The sequence below is a fragment of the Erpetoichthys calabaricus genome, chromosome 13, assembly GCF_900747795.2.
Source record: "Erpetoichthys calabaricus chromosome 13, fErpCal1.3, whole genome shotgun sequence".
Lineage (NCBI taxonomy): Eukaryota > Metazoa > Chordata > Cladistia > Polypteriformes > Polypteridae > Erpetoichthys > Erpetoichthys calabaricus.
In genome coordinates this window covers 131,704,359-131,723,472 of record NC_041406.2, presented here as the reverse complement: position 1 = coordinate 131,723,472, position 19,114 = coordinate 131,704,359, and the positions used below count along the sequence as shown (strand labels likewise).

Here is a 19,114-nt window from a genome sequence, read left to right as displayed (position 1 = left end):
GACTTATTAATATATTGTTTTGCATGCGGGACAAGTTATACTGCATGTTCTAACATTTCAAATGTAAAACAATTTGTATGTGCTTTAGAATAACTGTAAATCTCGGTTTAGTCATTAATGTACCATTCGCAACTAATTAGAATCCATCCTTTGGATTTCCTTACATTAACGATATTTTTAAAAATCTTCACTGCTTCAGAAAATATACTGCAATGTCTAACTTTCCAGCTATCTAAACTATATATTTTATTTTGTTACTTTACGTCTGTCTTTAACGTAACGTTTTACGCCTGTATGCTATTGATGCGTGCGAATCCAAAATTAATGAACACTCTGCACTTGTACTCTTTACATGGTGACATATCTTTAGAGCAAAAATTCAAAGGTTTTTAAATGCTGCAAATAATATACATCATTATCTAATCTTCATTGTGCACAAATGTTCTAAATATACATTTTAAAGAAAATGTAGTAGTTTGCCAAATATATCTCAAATTCAGCAAGATATAAAAAGTTTTATTGGGTCTAAACACTTTGCATGACACTGTAAAAAACAGAAAAAAATATACACATTATATTATATGTTTTCTTTCTCTATTCTGTTTCTATATATATAAATATGTTTTATTAACAATGTAATGTTTAAGGATTACAGAACATTTGGCATGTATTAAGCAGGGAAAAGCATTGCATATTTTAAGGATGCTGTCCAGCTGTTTAACACTCCTTTGCCACACATCACAAATCTTGCTGCCTTAATCAGAAACAGTTTACTAAGTAAAAAAAGCTGACAATTTAGTCCTACTGTGCACTGATTTACTTTGGACTGCTATGTTCTTTTACGAATGAGTAAGTGATCTCATGCTTCAATTTATCCCTTCAAAAATTTCATACATATTTTCTGTACAATGATGTGAAACACAGCAGACCATAAAGAGCCTCTACTACAGGAAAGGTCTTAAATGGAAAAAGTAACAAGTTGCAAACAGCTTGGATAAGAGACCAAAAAGATTGATGAAATATTAACAAATTTATTAAAAAACTTAGTAATAACTATAACATGAACCATTAAAAAAAAATCTTGATAGTCTTAAATATTTAGTGCTGTTGATATGTGAAAGGATTGATACGCAAGATAAATTACATAAAATGACATGGTTAAAAGGCTTATTAAGCACAACCTTTTAATCTGTTCTGTTGTAGTAAATTACATACACATTATGGTACATGGGCGGCACGGTGGCGCAGTGGTAGCGCTGCTGCCTCGCAGTTAGGAGACCTGGGTTCGCTTCTCGGGTCCTCCCTGCGTGGAGTTTGCATGTTCTCCCCGTGTCTGCGTGGGTTTCCTCCGGGCACTCCGGTTTCCTCCCACAGTCCAAAGACATGCAGGTTAGGTGGATTGGCGATTCTAAATTGGCCTTGGTGTGTCGGTGTGTTTGTGTGTGTCCTGCGGTGGGTTGGCATCCTGCCCAGGATTGGTTCCTGCCTTGTGCCCTGTGTTGGCTGGGATTGGCTCCAGCAGACCCCCGTGACCCTGTGTTCGGATTCAGCGGGTTGGAAAATGGATGGATGGATTATGGTACATACATACCAAATTACCTTCTATTACATTTTCACCACGAGTAACATATTCTTTTACAGAATTTGAACATATGGGAACAATTTTCATGAGAACAGGCTATTCAATCCACAGCCAAATCAGGCCTATTCCTCCAATTTCTCAAAAGTGACATCAAGATTTTTTGAAGAACCTCAATTTACTAATATGTATCACACTACTTAGTAACTTATTCAATTTTTCTATGATAGGGTGGGCATGATAATTAAATTTCTAACTTTGAAATTAATATTTGATACTATTTTCAATACCATAGGTGGGGGCACATACAAAACTGAAGTTAAATTTAAGAGATAAATTATATATAAAGATAACATTTTTCTTGAGAGAGTGCATTTGTTCAAAAGCCTTTGAGATGGTCACACATTCAAAAGTCAGTGACAAAGCAAATGCAGTAAAATCCAAGTAGTGCAAGTACAATCTCTTGTAAACATTACTGTAGTCTAAATGGGTGCTTTTCAGACTTTTTCATGACAAACTAACCCCCCACCTCCCCATAATTTAAAAAATTTTATGTGATGCCCCACCATAATAGGTAGTTCAGTGGATGAGAACATTTCTTTTAAAGGTTTGTCATTTTAAATGTCTTTTTACATTTGGGTGTCAAAAAGGTAATTTATTATTATTTTTGTTTTACAAGGCTTACATTATATTTACATATTTCTCGGCTGATAAGTTATTTTTAAGGAATTTCATTTATTGCAAATATTTCACATGTACACCAAACTAGTTGAAGATAAAAAACAGAACAGTTTCTCCCCATTCACATTTCAGCATTGTCAATGTCCGGTGTTTAGCATTTTTCAAGCTTTTTAATGGATTTCTGCAAGTGTTTTTGGGCACTTTCAGGCGATTTTAATGAGTCTTTCTACCATTTTTCCAGTGATTTCAAGGAAACATTTTGCAAGGAAAATCCGATTTACATCATTTCAGTATTGTTGAATGTGAGGTTTTGTCCTTTTGTGAGGCGATTGTTGTGTTTCAAGATTGTCTTCTATGACCAGTACATTTAATCCTGGCTATCACAATTCTGAAGAGCAGGTGTTGTCAGTGTCATGACTGCACATACTGGGTTCACCCTGTACTGCGGCAAAGGGACTTGAAAGGACACTTCTGCACTCTCCGTGAAGAACTCGGGCAACATCCTGTAAAATTCCACAATTACACATGGGGGTCGCTAAGCGTGTAAGTAGTAATTGGATCATTGCTTTATTTCACCAAAAACAAATTGCTTGCTGCTGTTAATACATTATGCAAGCATGTTAACCGGTCATCTAGTTAACAGCTAATGAGGAAGAGTTTATCATACACAACAGTGATCAACTCAAAAGAATTTAACATTTGTTGTATTCATATACATTTAATCTTGCATATGTTGAGGGATAAATTTAATCTGACCAGTTTAGGGTTACTGGGAGCCAGTGATTATTGTAGCAACACAGGATGTAAAGCAAGAAGCAGCCATGGTGGACAATATGGCATTCTTATGCAGGGCAAAATTGCTCAGGTGAGCAGAAGAGTGTGCCGTTTGCAATCTAGCAATATAAAATTATCAAAGTATCTGTTTAGTTTTAATTTAGTTATTTGCTGAACTTATTTTGTAGAGAAAAGCCAAGCAAAATGACACCTTTTATTGGCTAACTAGTTAGCCAATAAAAGGTGTCATTTTGCTTGGCTTTTCTCTACATTCATAATGGCTAACACGGTACAGCACCCTAGTACTACTGAACTTATTTTGAAATAGTGTGTCCTGCTGGTACAGTGGTCAGTATTATTTACTTCGCAAAGGACTAAACATATTTTTAAATTGAAAAGTATTGCTGACAATGTTTAGTGTTACAACAGGCATGAGTACACAGTTATGCACACTCACTAATACCAATCAATCTAGAAATACATGTGCAGAACATGCAAACCCATACAGTTGGTGCTGCAAGGAACAAATTTCAGCTCTGTGCTACCATACTGCCTATATGTTAAAACATCTGTACTAAACGTTAACCTGAAACTAAATACAGTATAGATCTATAACTTTTGTTGAACTCTTGTCTCTTGATTGCAGGGTACGTGCCCACTTGACCTTAATAGCTGTCACTAGAAAACTGAAGCACTTGCTTGCTTTTTTCTTGATTCAAGGAGCTGCTTCACTCCTTATATTTCACCTTATTCCTGCTTACAAACAAAAGCTGAAAACTATGAAGTCAGTAAAAAATGGTTAGAAAGGGGACCAGCAAGGCAACAGAGGAGCTTTCAGGACTGCTTTGCCTATACAGTCTGGAGTGCCTTCAAAATTGCCACCTCCAACATACACAAATACACTAATGTTGTAACTTTATATATTAATTTTTTGAAGATGTTTGCATTCCAACAAAAACATTTGTGAAGTTTAGCAATGATAAGCCTTGGATCACCCCAAAGCTCAGACAACTATCCCAGGAGAAAGAGTGTGCTTTCAGATCTGGCAATAGTGAAGAACATCAAACAGTTCTGTTGATCCCAGTTTGGCTAGTAAGTTAAATCAGTTTTACAGTCGCTTTGAAGGGCAATGGGACCGAAATCTACCTGATGGCCTTACTGTTACTACTCTGCACTCCTCTTCTTCTTGACTTCCCCCTCCTGTCATCACCACAAAAGATGTCTGCAGCTTATTCAAAAAGCAAAATATTAAAAAAAAAAAAAAAAAAAAAAAAGCCACAGGCCCGGACCTTATTTCCCCTTCTATACTCAGGCACTGTGCAGACCAGAGGTCTACAATATTTTCAGACATTTTTAAACAATCTCTGTATCTGTGTATTGCTACTGCCAATTTCAAGACCTACACCATCATTCAAGTAGCAAAAACAAACAAAGGTTACAGGCCTAAATGACTGTAGACCAATAGGTTTAACCTCTGTGGTAAAGAAGACCTTTGAACACCTTAATTCTGAATTACCTCAAGAATGCTATAAAAGAGTTGCTGAACCCATTTCAGTTTGCATACAAAGCCAACCAATTTGTGAATGATGCAGTGACTTTAGATCTGAGCTTTATTTACCAATACCTTGATAAGCCAGGGGCATATGTGATGATCTTGTTTGTGGACTTTAGCTCTGCTTTCAATATAATCATCAAGGAGCTCCTAGATAGGAAACTCACCCAATTCAAACTGCCTAGTTCAATATGCCATTGGATCGCATACTTTCTTACAGATAGAAAACAGTATGTGTGGTTGGTCGCACACATCTGACCCATTAACCCATAGTACTGGTGCACCACAGGGATGTGTCCTTGCCCCACTACTCTTCTCATTTTATACAAATGATTGTACCTCTAACAATTCATCTGTCAAACTTCTTAAATTTGCAGAGGACACAACACTAAGAGGCCTCATTTCAAACAATGAAGAGTCCATATACAGACAAGAGGTGGACAATCTGATGTTTTGATACAGCCATAGTAATTTGGACCTTAACATTCAAAAACTCAGGAGGTGATCATAGATTTTAGGAAACAGTTACTTGCTCACATTTGACTTGCTAAAAATGGCCCAGGCATTGGGATCACAAAATTATTTAAGTTTCTGGGCACCATGCTGTCATAAAACCTTAAGTGGGACAATAACATCACATGCATTATTAAGAAAGCCCATCAGAGAATGTTTGTTTTGCATCAGCTGACGAAATCCAATCTCTCTCTCAAGCAATATTAGTCCATTTCTGCACACCCATCATCAAGTCCATTCTGTCGTCATCTATTAACTGTCTGGTTTGGTGTTGCCTCTGTTCAGGATAAGGCCAATTTGCAATGCATCATCAAAGCCTGTAACTTGCCACACACTGAAGTCCTATAGGGGTCCAGGGTAAGGAAGAGGGACACAAAGATCATTGCAGATCTGACTCAACCAGAGCATCTCCTGTTCAAATGACTTCCCTCCAGCAAACATCTTTGTGCAGTGAAAGCTAAAACAACATGTCACTTAAATGATTTTTTCCATGTGCAGTTATTCTGACTAATCTGATGTAAGCTTCTACTTAGTATCTATACCTTGCATACCAGACGTCCCGGACATTTTAATCCTACTACCTCTTTATCGTTTTGTATTGCTGATGTATGCTGCATCATATTTTATCATTTTATATTTTATCTTTTTACATTTATCTTTTGTTATTCTGTGTTATCCTTGTATGTTGCACCAATACTATCAAGACAAATTCCTAGAATACAGTCACATGAAAAAGTTTGGGAACCCCTCTCAGCCTGCATAATAATTTACTTTCAACAAAAAAGATAACAGTGGTATGTCTTTCATTTCCTAGGAACATCAGAGTACTGGGGTGTTTTCCCGAACAAAGATTTTTAGTGAAGCAGTATTTAGTTGTATGAAATTAAATCAAATGTGAAAAACTGGCTGTGCAAAAATGTGGGTACCCTTGTAATTTTGCTGATTTGAATGCATGTAACTGCTCAATACTGATAACTTGCAACACTAAATTGGTTGGATTAGCTCGTTAAGCCTTGAACTTCATAGACAGGTGTGTCCAATCATGAGAAAAGGTTTTTAAGGTGGTCAATTGCAAGTTGTGCTTCCCTTTGACTCTCCTTTGAAGAGTGACAGAATGGGATCCTCAAAGCAACTCTCAAAAGATCTGAAAACAAAGATTGTTCAGTATCATCATTTAGGGGAAGGCTACAAAAAGCTATCTCAGAGGTTTAAACTGTCAGTTTCAACTGTAAGGAATGTAATCAGGAAATGGAAGGCCACAGGCACAGTTGCTGTTAAATCCAGGTCTGGCAGGCCAAGAAAAATACAGGAGCGGCATATGCACAGGATTGTGAGAATGGTTACAGACAACCCAGAGATCACCTCCAAAGCCCTGCAAGAACATCTTGCTGAAGATGGTGTATCTGTACATCGTTCTACAATTCAGTGCAATTTGCACAAAGAACATCTATATGGCAGGGTGATGAGAAAGAAGCATTTCTGCACTCACGCCACAAACAGAGTCGCTTGTTGTATGCAAATGCTCATTTAGACAAGCCAGGTTCATTTTGGAACAAAGTGCTTTGGACTGATGAGATAAAAATTGAGTTATTTGGTCATAACAAAAAGCACTTTGCATGGCGGAAGAAGAACACCTACTGTCAAATTTGGTGGAGGTTCTATCATGTGGTGGGGCTGTGTGGCTAGTTCAGGGACTGGGGCCCTTGTTAAAGTCGAGGGTCGGATGAATTCAACACAATATCAACAAATACTTCAGGATAATGTTCAAGCATCAGTCACAAAGTTGAAGTTACACAGGGGTTGGATATTCCAACAAGACAATGACCCAAAACACAGTTCGAAATCTACAAAGGCATTCATGCAGAGGGAGAAGTACAGTGTTCTGGAATAGCCATCATAATCCCCTGACTTGAATATCATCGAAAATCTATGGGATGATTTGAAGCTGGCTGTTCATGCTTGGCAGCCATCAATTTTAACTGAATTGGAGAGATTTTGTGTGGAAGAATGGTCAAAAATACCTCCATCCAGAATCCAGACACTCATCAAAGGCTATAGGAGGCGTCTAAAGACAGTTATATTTGCAAAAGGAGGCTAAACTAAGTATTGATGTAATACCTCTGTTGGGTTGCCCAAATTTTTGCACCTGTCTAATTTTGTTATGATGCATATTGCATATTTTCTGTTAATCCAATAAACTTAATGTCACTGCTGAAATACTACTGTTTCCATAAGGCATGTCATATATTAAAAGGAAGTTGCTACTTTGAAACCTAAGTCAATGATAAACAAAAATCCAATGAATTAAGAGGGGTTCCCAAACTTGCCAAATATCCAATGAATTAAGAGGGGTTCCCAAACTTTTTCATATGACTGTATATTAGTATACCTGGCCAATAAAGTGAATTTTGATTCTGATTTTATGAACGTTATCATAAATTTCAAAGAAACAAGCGTTTGGCTGACAATGCATGAAAACTGCTGCATGCATGTGTTTTCTACACTGCTTGCTGCTAAAAGGCTTTCATGTCTGACAATAATGGCAAATAAATTTTCAAGCAGTTTGGCCTAACACTAAAACACTAGGAAAATACTTACAGTAGGTGTAATTAGGCCCTTATTAGCATCAACTTCCAAAGAAAGACCACCCCACTAAAACAAAAATAATGCATAATGCACTTGTAAACACAAAATGCAGACTGTTCAAGCAAAAGGCGGCTGTATGTTCACTTTGCCAACATAACTGCATTTGGCACATAGTGTGCATTAAATTAAAAGGAAACGGTCAGCAAAAGTACACAAGCACAAAGAGAATTAGGAATCACACCATAACATGCCTGCCCTAATTTAAAAGATGTACTGATTCCATGGGACACAGTGATCTTCATAACATCCTGTTCTGCTTTTTCTTGTTATATTAGTCTATGCGCTCAGAGAATACCATTTTTTTGAAGAAATGTTTTTTAGTGTAACACTTGCTTCTATGCTGCAGCTTTCATCTGCTTCTTTTAAGGAACTGTTCACTAAACATAAGCAGGTCAAACTTTGTAGACATACTGTGAGCAAAAAATAAAAAAAATGAACAATAATGAGTAGGGATATGAAAAAAGCATGTTGTTCAGATGAATATATAGTACAGTATTTAAGAGACGTTCTGAGACTATTTCAATATATACTTTGTCACACACGTGTGTTTAGGAGACAGCTAAAGGGCTTAAATACAGGTAGTTCCATGCCAGACCAGGGGGGGGCGGAGTGCACTAATCTTCCCTCTCGATCTTTTGCAGACCATTCTAGGGAAATCCCACCCGGCTCTGGGGCAGCCACTGATGTCACTTCTGGTTCCGGTCGGGATGACATCACTTCCGCTACTGGCCTTTAAAGCTGCCATCTTGCTACCTAGAAGTCAGTTCTGTTTTGGACTCAGTGGTGTGAACATGTATGCCAATTTTGATCGCTTTTGCAGCTGTAATGGATTAAATGGGTGGCTGCCCCAAACCTTCTCGATGTCTTTTGGTCGTTCTTCTGACAGTGGCGTAGTAGGCAGGATGGAGGAATCCCTGAAGAGAACGGGACCGGACCTGAATCATGTCCAGGTGGGAGAGTACCTGGGCCGAGCTTTCGGGTGGGGAGTGCGTCTCGGGTTTCGGAAAGAACCGGTGCAGACTCCGCTCCCTTTGTCTATTTCTGGGTCACCTCAATTGAATAGGGAGAGTGTCGTTGGGACACACAGACGTGGGCTGGTCTCTATGGGGGATACGATGGGGACTTATTATGCTCTCTCGGAGGAGAGAGCTGTCCGTTCCACCGGGGCTAAGGTCCCAGAGGAAGGTGGACATTCCCCAGACCAGCAGGTGAAGAAAATTAAAAACTGGAGGTTTAACCCTGAACGGTCTACCCAAGAACAGCTAGACCTTCTATGGGAAGAGGTGGCCGGCTGGTTAAGGCCCGCTGAATGTACCACCTTCCAGGTAGTGAAAAAAATAACCTGTTTTTTGTTCATAAATAGCCTGCCAGAGCATTTCGCCCAGCCGGTCTGGGGAGAATTTGCAAATATAAACGAGCTCATTGAGCTCATAGAAACATCTAGGGCAGCCTCGCAATTTGAGAGGGCTGAACGGTCCTTAAGTAGAAGCCGTAGAGATTACGTCCCTCTTACACTGCCCTCTCGACATACACCGGAGTTTGCATCGGAGTCCCCGATCCCGCGGGCGCGGTCCTCGCTCGGAGGCGAGGCGGAATGTAAGTGGAGAGAGAGGGATGGGTTGTGTGCGCTTTCAAACCCCCTGGCTTTGGCTCATAAAGGTGAGGTCATAGTAAATGGCCACAAGGTAGAAGCCTTATTTGATTCCGGCAGCAACATTTCTGTTGTTGATTGCCGATATGTACTACCGCGACAGTGGTTAAAAACAAAGACCAGAATTACCTGTGTACACGGAGATGTCCACGCCTATGACTCCGCCCGGTGTTTCATCTGCCACGGAGGAATACTACGAAAACTCGTTGTGGCTGTACATCCAAATCCACCGTGTGCGGTGATTCTCGGGCGGGACTGGTCTGACATTAAAAGCGGTGCAGTACTGATCTCGCCTTATTCAAAATTAGGCCTAGTAACCGATGGGAATACACCGTCTCAGGTTGTCTCCACACCGTGTACGCAGCCGGTGGAGAGAGATATGGGAAACCCCGAGGAGGACGGAGAGCTTCCCGGCCCGTCGCGGGCGAATACGTCATCAGTCCGCACCTCACCAGAGCGGGACGACTCTCCGCCCCTTGAGGTCAGCCCAGACCCTCTCTCAGATCTGAGCTTTCAATTCAGACAAACACCGGCCTCATTTAGAAGGGAGCAGTGGAATGATGATTCCCTTAAGTTTGCGAAGAATGTAGTAGTCCTCGCCAACGGCCAACGCACCAATCAGCCCATGCCACAAGGACCCCACTTTGTGTTAGAAAATGACTTATTATATCGGGTCAGTGAACACGAGGGGGGAGTGCAGAAGTTGCTGCTAATTCCACGAACTTTCCGGTGGCAAGTTTGTGAGTTAGCGCACGCCCATCTCCTAGGAGGCCACTTGGGCACCGAAAAAACTTTAGAGCGTATTAAGCTCCGTTTTTATTGGCCGGGAATTAACAAGGAGGTTCGCCGCTTCTGTGTTTCGTGCCCGGAATGTCAGCTGCGGCAAATTCCTAGGAGGGACCGTGCTCCTCTCGTTCCCCTCCCCTTAATTGATGTTCCCTTTGAAAGGATAGGGGTCGACATAGTGGGACCCCTGGAACCCTCGGCCCGAGGACATAAATATATATTAGTCCTCGTGGATTATGCAACCCGATATCCAGAAGCTGTCCCATTGTGCTCAGCTAATTCTAAAGCAATCGCACGGGCACTGATGGAGGTCTTTGCGCGAGTTGGAATCCCTAAAGAAGTCCTTACGGACCAAGGGACGCCGTTTACCTCGGAGACGTTCAAGGAAACGGCCAAGCTACTCAAAATAAAGCACTTGAGAACCGCGGTGTATCATCCTCAAACCGATGGTTTAGTAGAGAGATTTAATCAGACTCTCAAACAGATGCTTCGTAAGGTGGTCAGCGGGGATGGGAGGAATTGGGATCAGCTCCTCCCCCTCGTACTCTTTGCCTACCGGGAAGTCCCGCAAGCCTCAACGGGGTTCTCACCCTTTGAATTGTTATATGGGCGACAACCCCGGGGCATATTGGACATTCTAAAGGAAGGTTGGGAAGGAGAGGCCCTTCCCACAATTAATATTTTGGAATATATCGCACAGTTACGCGATAGATTTGCGAAGATTCGACCCATATTAAAAAGTCACATGCAAGAGGCGCAATCAGCACAGGCCCACTACTACGACCGTGGCACGACACTCCGGGAGTTCCAGCCGGGGGATCGAGTCATGGTATTGGTTCCCACCTCCCACTCTAAGCTACTTGCCCACTGGCAAGGGCCATACGAAGTTAAAGAGCGAAAGGGGCTCGTCGACTATTTGGTGAAACAACCCAATCGTCGACCGAGAGAGCGGATATATCACGTGAACCTGCTGAAACCGTGGAAGGAACGGGACCCTGATCCCACCTCCGGCCAGCACCGCTCCCTTTTTGCTCAAAGTAATACCCTTAACTTCGGGTCTAATTTAAATAACCGACAGAGGCGGGAGCTAGAGATAGTTATCTCGTCCGTCCCGGAGGTGGTTGACGAAATCCCCGGAAGGACTTCTCTGGTTGCCCATGACATAGTGACTGAACCCGGGGTCATAGTCCGAGAACGCCCGTACCGTCTTCCCGAGGCAAAGAAAGCAGAAGTGGAACTGGAAATCAAGCGCATGCTGGATCTAGGAGTCATAGAGGAGAGTCATAGTCCCTGGTCCAGCCCAATTGTCTTGGTTCCTAAGCCCGACGGAAGTTGGAGGTTTTGCAATGACTTCCGTCGACTTAATCAGGTCTCACTATTTGATGCTTATCCCATGCCTCGAGTGGACGACCTCCTTGAGAGGCTTGGACAGGCAGAATACTTGACCACACTTGACATGACCAAAGGGTACTGGCAGGTTCCTTTAACGGACTCCGCAAAGGGTAAAACCGCGTTTAGCACCCCTAGTGGGCACTGGCAGTATCGTGTCCTTCCATTCGGGTTACATGGGGCTACTGCAACTTTCCAGCGTCTGGTGGACAAAGTGCTCCGCCCCCATTAACACGTATAGTGCTGCCTACCTGGATGACGTCGTCATCTATTCCAGCACCTGGAAGGAACACCTACAGCAAGTTGGAGCCGTGTTACGGACATTGGGAGAAGCCGGTCTTCGTATCAACCCAAAGAAATGTTTCTTTGGATTGGAGGAAGCCAAGTATTTGGGCTACCTGGTGGGTCGTGGTACGGTGAAGCCACAGTGCTCTAAAATACAAGCCATTTTGACATGGCCCCGTCCGCGAACCAAGCGGCAAGTCCAGGCATTTCTCGGATTAGCGGGGTATTACCGCCGGTTTGTACCACGTTTTTCAGAGAGAGCCGTGCCCTTGACTAATTTGACAAAGAAGAGGGCTCCTAACACTGTGGTATGGACTGATATGACTGAGGCAGCCTTCAGTGACTTAAAAAGGGCCCTGACGTCGGCACCCGTGTTAAAGGCGCCTGATTTTTCACGGCCTTTTATTCTCCAGACGGACGCTTCGGACACAGGCCTAGGGGCAGTGCTGAGCCAAAGTGTCGATGGTGCTGAACACCCCATCATGTTTCTGAGCCGGAAACTGTTGGATCGGGAGACCAGATACGCGGCAGTGGAGAGGGAGGCTCTTGCGATTAAGTGGGCGATCACACAGTTGAGGTACTACCTCTTGGGTCGGGAGTTTACTCTAGTCACGGACCATGCCCCTTTACAGTGGATGGCCCTACACAAAGAGTCTAACCCGCGAGTCACGAGGTGGTTCCTCGATTTGCAACATTACAAGTTTTCGCTCATTCATCGGAAGGGTTCTCTACATGCCAATGCCGACGCTCTCTCCCGTGTTCACGACCTCTTGGTGCAGGACGCCCGACCCGACGGGTCTGGGCTAAGGGGGGGGCCCTGTCACACACGTGTGTTTAGGAGACAGCTAAAGGGCTTAAATACAGGTAGTTCCATGCCAGACCAGGGGGGGGGGGGCGGAGTGCACTAATCTTCCCTCTCGATCTTTTGCAGACCATTCTAGGGAAATCCCACACGGCTCTGGGGCAGCCACTGACGTCACTTCTGGTTCCGGTCGGGATGACATCACTTCCGCTACTGGCCTTTAAAGCTGCCATCTTGCTACCTAGAAGTCAGTTCTGTTTTGGACTCAGTGGTGTGAACATGTATGCCAATTTTGATCGCTTTTGCAGCCGTAATGGATTAAATGGGTGGCTGCCCCAAACCTTCTCGATGTCTTTTGGTCGTTCTTCTGACAACTTATTATTATGTGAATCTTAATTTTTGGCTAATTTGACACCCCTATCTGATTTTCTTTTTTCTACATTAAAAGTTAAAAGCTAATTTTGAACAGCAGTACAGTGAATGAATACAGTAGAATAGTGTGCGTGTATGGTAGTCTGTGGGTCTGCATTCACTGTCAAAGGAATGAGCGAGTAGAAAAGTGTATCTGATACAAATGGAACTGATAATATGGAAAATGAATATTGGTTATCGCTTCAAAATTTCAGATTTGATAAGTATCAATAAATTGATATTTATGAAGTTCGAGTCTCTTAATCTCCATATATGCTCATGTCATCAATTAAATAAAGGTTTCATAAGGTTGGGTTCAACAGTGTACAAGATTTTGATGTTAGCCTATTCAATTAGTTAATTAAGGTTCAATAATGGTACAACTGAAAGTGTGTTTATTATCGGTTGGAGTGGGGGGTACTTTTATTCATTTATTATTTCTTCAAAATTAGTTGCAATTGCACATTTCTCATATTTATTTGCTTAACCCAATAATTTATTCACAAAAATATATCTTTATGCTATGTAAATTTCAATCTAAATTACTAGTGCTTTGCAAAGACTAGTGGTGGATACATTTAATGATGGTATATAAAATACACACTGAAAGTTGGCCTATGGGTTGTATTTTTTGCAGTTAAGAGTTAAGGTACATAATAAAATTGCTCTCCTGGAACTGCCACCTAATTGCAGAAGCAGAAGCTCCTGATAGGGTCTTTCAAGACAAATTGGTCCCAAGTGAGGGGGTCTGACAAAGAGAGTATTGGTAGGAAGTGGGCTTCGTATTGAGTCCCTGTCTGGTTGATGCCATTTTGGAGATTGTCCTGATTAATGAAAGGTCTGCCTCTGTGTGAGTGAAGGTCACAGAGGGGAGAACTCTGGCTACTGTATGTGCTTATGCACCAAATGTTAGCTTGGAGTACCAGTCTATCTTGGACTGCCTAGGGGGAATCCTGAAAAGAGTCTCAGCTGGGCAACTTCAACATCCACGTGTGTAATGATGGAGACATGTGAGGAGGCAAGATTATGAGAAACGACTGTCTAAATTGTGGGATATGGCCAGCCGTTCATCCCGGCCAATACCCCCAGACTGCCAGATGGAGCCCTCCCTGCAACATGGAGGTGCCCCGAATTCCAGCAGGGCCTCATGGACATTGGAGTTTTAATGCACAGCCCTGCTGGATACCATGGGGGCCACCAGGAGTCGCTGCAGGGAGGCCCAGGGATTTATATTTTCCGTATAGCCCGGAAGTATTTCCAAGTCATGGGAATGGAAGAAATGATATACTTCCGGGCTGAAGAAAAAAGAGAAGTTTTTGCCTGACCCGGAAGTGCTGGATAATCACATGGACTGAGGGCTCAGAAGCACTTCCGGGTCAAGGACTATAAAGGACTGTGGGAAATCCCAGACTTCGAGCTGAGTTGGGAGGGAGGGTGGCTAAGCGTCTGGGAGATTGGAGGATTGTTTATTTGATTATTGATTGTTTATTGAAGTATAGTGGAGAGGAGGGTGCTTTGTGCACTTATTTATAACAATAAATATTATTATTGGACTTTTATCTGGTGTCTGACGTGTGGTCTGAGGGTTCAAGGGAGCGAGAGCGACCTAATCTGTTACAAGATCTAAACCGGAGTGGTATTTTGTTGTTGAACTGGGCATGGTTTGTCCATAAGTAGCATCATGTTTGAACATATGGTTGTTCATAAGTGTACTTGGTACCAAGACACCTTTGGCCAAAGATCTATGATAGATATTATAATCACATCATCAGATTTGTAGCTGTATGTTCTGGACACTTAGGTGAGGAGAGGGGCAGAGCTGTCAGTGGATCACCACCTGGTGGTGAGGTGCCTTGGCAGAACTGGAAAGCCCAAGCGAGTAGTGAGGGTGGAGTGGGAAGATATGGGAGAGGCCCCTGGTCCAGAAGGTTTTAAACTCCCACCTCCAAAAGAGCTTTTCCCACATCACTGGGTGGCAGGGGACATATAGTCCAAATGGACCATGTTCAAAGCCTCAATTAAGGAAGTGCTGCAAAGAGCTGCAGTCTGAAGGCCATATGTGCCTCTCAATGTGGCAACCCAAGAATCCAATGGTGAACACCAGAGGTGAGTTATGCCATTAGGCTTAAGAAGAAGGCCTTCCATGTATGGTTGGCATGGCAGACTACCAAAACAGCAGAAGGGTAGCAGCAGGCCAAAAGGACTGTGGGCCTTGACGATCAGTGAAGCAAAAACCTGGGTTAGTAGGATTTCAGAGAGACCAAGGAAAGCGACAATCGTTCTGGCTCAAAAAGGTTCTGGCAAAACATTGGGTGACTCAGAAGTGGAAGGCAGAGCTTCACTTAGGCTGTTCTCAGCAAGGATGGACACATGATGACCCGGACAGAGAAAGTAGTCTGGTGGTTGAAGGAACACTTTGAGTAGCCCCTGAACTTGGTGGACATAACCCTCCATGGAAGATGCAGAGCTAGTAGCTAATGGGGGATTCAATGCTCATTTCCCTGAGGGAGGACACTGAGGTAGTTAAGCAAATCCACAGAGGCAAGCTCCCACAAGTGGATGAGATTTGCCCAGAAATGGTGAAGGACTTGAACACTGTTGTGTTATAATTGCTGACATGTTTTTTCTATATTGCATAGTTGTTGGGAGTAGTGGCCCCGGAGTGGCAGACCAGGATGGTGGTCCCTATTTAAAAAAAAAAAAAAACTATCGGGGATCACACCTCTCAGCATCCCTGGAAAAGCTTATGCCAGGGTAATGGAAAGGAGATTCCATGCAGTCATGGAACATCAGATCCAGGAGAAGCAACGTGGATTCTGTCCAGGCTGTGGAATTGTGAACCTGCTCTTTACACTCATAAGGATCCTTGAGTGGGCACAGTAGTATGCTCAATTAGTCTACATGTGTTTTGTGTACTTAGAGAAGGCTTATGACCAAGCTCCTTGAAGGATTGTGTGGGGGTCTTGTTCATGAGTAAGGGGAAAATGGATGTTAAGATCAAAAGACAGCTGTGTGCCAAGAGCTGACACTATACCAATCCATAGTGGTGAAGAAGGAGCAGAGTCAGAAGACAAAGCTCTTGATTTACCAGTCAAATTTATTTGATTGGAGAATAATTATATATAGGGGTTTAACAAAAGTATTAATGGTCTAGGTAGTTTTAACACAAGTATTTATGGACAAACAGAAGAGAATTATATCACCTAATGGTTATGCTACATGAACATTTACATCATATGCCATATCTCTCATGTAGGTTTTAATATAGTATAACAGTAACAGTATGTCTGACAATAACAGACAAGTCTGGCTGACATAGCACATCTGACATGCCTTAAATCCAGGGCTGTGGAGTCGGTAGATAAATCCTTCAACTCTGACTCCTTAGTTTCTGGTACTTCTGACTCCGACTCCTTTGCATTTAATATGCTAATGTATTTTCCATGTTGATTGAAGGAAGGCAACATACACATCATTTAACCACAGAACTACTGGCTAGGAAGCTGACTCTCTACCATATTGGCCAGTTTAAACAAAAGACAAGAACCCCTGAACACACATCAGGCCATAGCACACACCTCCACCTACATCATTACACTTGTTTACACTCAAATTAACTTGTTAAACACATTATATGTGAAATAAAATGAACACTTTTTGTAATGTACCATAATCCAGATTACAATATGTGAATGTCAGGTTGTATAATAGCTCAGCTTAACTTCACACTAGTAGTAACACAACTATGCACTGGGCTTTATTCTTACATCAGAGAAGTACTTAATTATGACTATTGTTTGTGAAATGGGACATTTGAACTTGCTGCATTTTTTTCCATTACAATTTAAATTTATTAGGAGTTGATACATTTTTGCCGACTCCGACTCCAGGTACCCAAAATTGTCTCCGACTCCACAGCACTGCTTAAACCTATTAACTACTGTTCTTGGTTTTATAGAGCACAACCAAAATATCAGTTTATCAGTTTAGTTCACTCTGGGAATGCAGAAAAGTGTTAAGTTTGACAATGATTATGTCCCTGTCAAGCACCCTGGGTCTGCAGACATACAAACCTGGTTACTCCATACAGTTTACTGCTGTTAGCTTCATTCAGTACTTTGATTCCTTGCACCGCATCTACAGTGCCTACTGGTGAATGACAGCAAGACTATAATTTATTTAAAACATGAATTAGTATATGTAGAAAACACAATGATACCCCATTTCAACATGTAAAGCTACAGAGACAGGGTGGCACATTGGTTACTGCGGCTGTTTCATAGCTACATGAAGGATTAGTTCAGATCTTTGCCTAATCATCGTCTCTTTAACTTTCTTCCACTGGCTGAATTATTTCTTTTTAGATACCTGAGCTTTCCTGCAACAGCCCAAAGATGGGTGTATTGGATTAGCTGGTGACCCTAAATTAGTACAATAAGAATGAGTAGGGGTGTATATTTGTGACAGTGTACCTGCTTTGGAGTGGTTTTCCATACATGTTTGTATCCTGCTTTAATGTAAGACTACAGAGTCCTTAAGACAGTGAAGTTTGATTATGCTGGTTCAGTAAATAGATAGATGTTAAAGTATAAAATAGTCATAGAATTTGGTCATATTCTATTCATTGTACTGTACTATAACCTTATGCTGGTCAAATTCATCAGTGATGGGTGTATAAAGAACGAAAATAGGATTTCAGCTATACATAAACAAGAATGTTAAATGTGTGTGACTAGTCAGCACTGTTTAGATTAATGCAATATTTAAAGTAATGGTTGCAAACCTAATATTTAATAGCTTAGATTAAAACAGATACAAAATTGTGCAAAAACATTTTCCAACTGATTACATTAATGTTTATTATGCTGAACTGCACTGTTGTAAGTACAAACTGAAGCCATGCTGTTTAGCAAAAAGGAAATTATTAAGACTACTAAGGAATTCAAAAAGCAATCCAGCCCATAACATATGCTCCACCAGCCTTGGCGTTTAAATTACATTTTGTAATTTACATAAGATGTTATTAATAGAGCATTATATTTCTTTTAAAGTTGCTAATGAATCTTTGCTTTTTTATGTCATTGTGCTTGGCTGCTCTAATCCTTTCTAATTGTTTTTCTCTCCATGGTGTCCTTTTGCGGCACCTGAAATTACTGCCATTTTCATCAAAATATCCTAGTGATCATGGAATGGAATCTTGTGAGGATGCAGGTTGGCTCCACACTACCAGTTCCTTCAGGGAGCCTCTTGAACCCACCTCTGTCGATAATATTACCAAGATGAGCTGGGCAAATGAGGACACATAAGTAGCAAAGGGTAGGTGGAAAAGTGATACAGTGCTTTTATTAAAACAATGTCAAACCAACAGTGTCCAAAAGTGCAGTGCTTAAATATTAAATAGATATTCCTTAAAAACTATGATGATCTGTGAGATAAAAGCCAGAATTGAAATGAGAATAAAACCGACACAGTCATTGTGTCAATGTTCCATCTGACATGCCTAGCCCAACTCCCACTTCGCTTCCCCCAGCTCACCCATTGCTAACTCAGCCCCTTGTTCCCCAACTTTCTGTTTAACATAGGCAGATGGGGGCACTTTGTAATTCTCATTTTTATGACTCATTATGAAGATGGGGTAATGGAGCAAAAATGTTAAGGCTAGATACCCTCTCTGATACCACCATTCTTTGCAATCCTTTTAAGACTTTTACCTCAAGAGAGACACTGACTACATTCAAATCCAAGGTAACAGGGATGAAACAGTGCAAATTATGCTCAATTTAAATTGCAATTGAACCTTACATAAAATATACACACATGCACATATAATTATTACAGATTAATGGCACTGGGCTATGTAATAAAGAAAACATACAAAATAATTCTCATCATTTTCTCCTTCTCAGATGTGCTATTCTATATGAAACATTTAAAAATGAACTTTGATTATGTCACATGTTAACGTATTTTGACTTTCTGAGAAACAGACATCAGACAGTGAAACTAGGTAAACATCAATCATAGTGCCTGATCCTGAGCAAAGGG

General features: G+C 41.6%; 1 protein-coding gene across 2 annotated transcripts in view; it reads right to left on the bottom strand.

Moving 5' to 3' along the window:
- The window catches only part of rad54b (RAD54 homolog B), a 230,504-nt gene that overhangs the window by 122,336 nt on the left and 89,054 nt on the right, over positions 1-19,114 (bottom strand). The gene's annotated exons all lie outside the window — the stretch shown is intronic.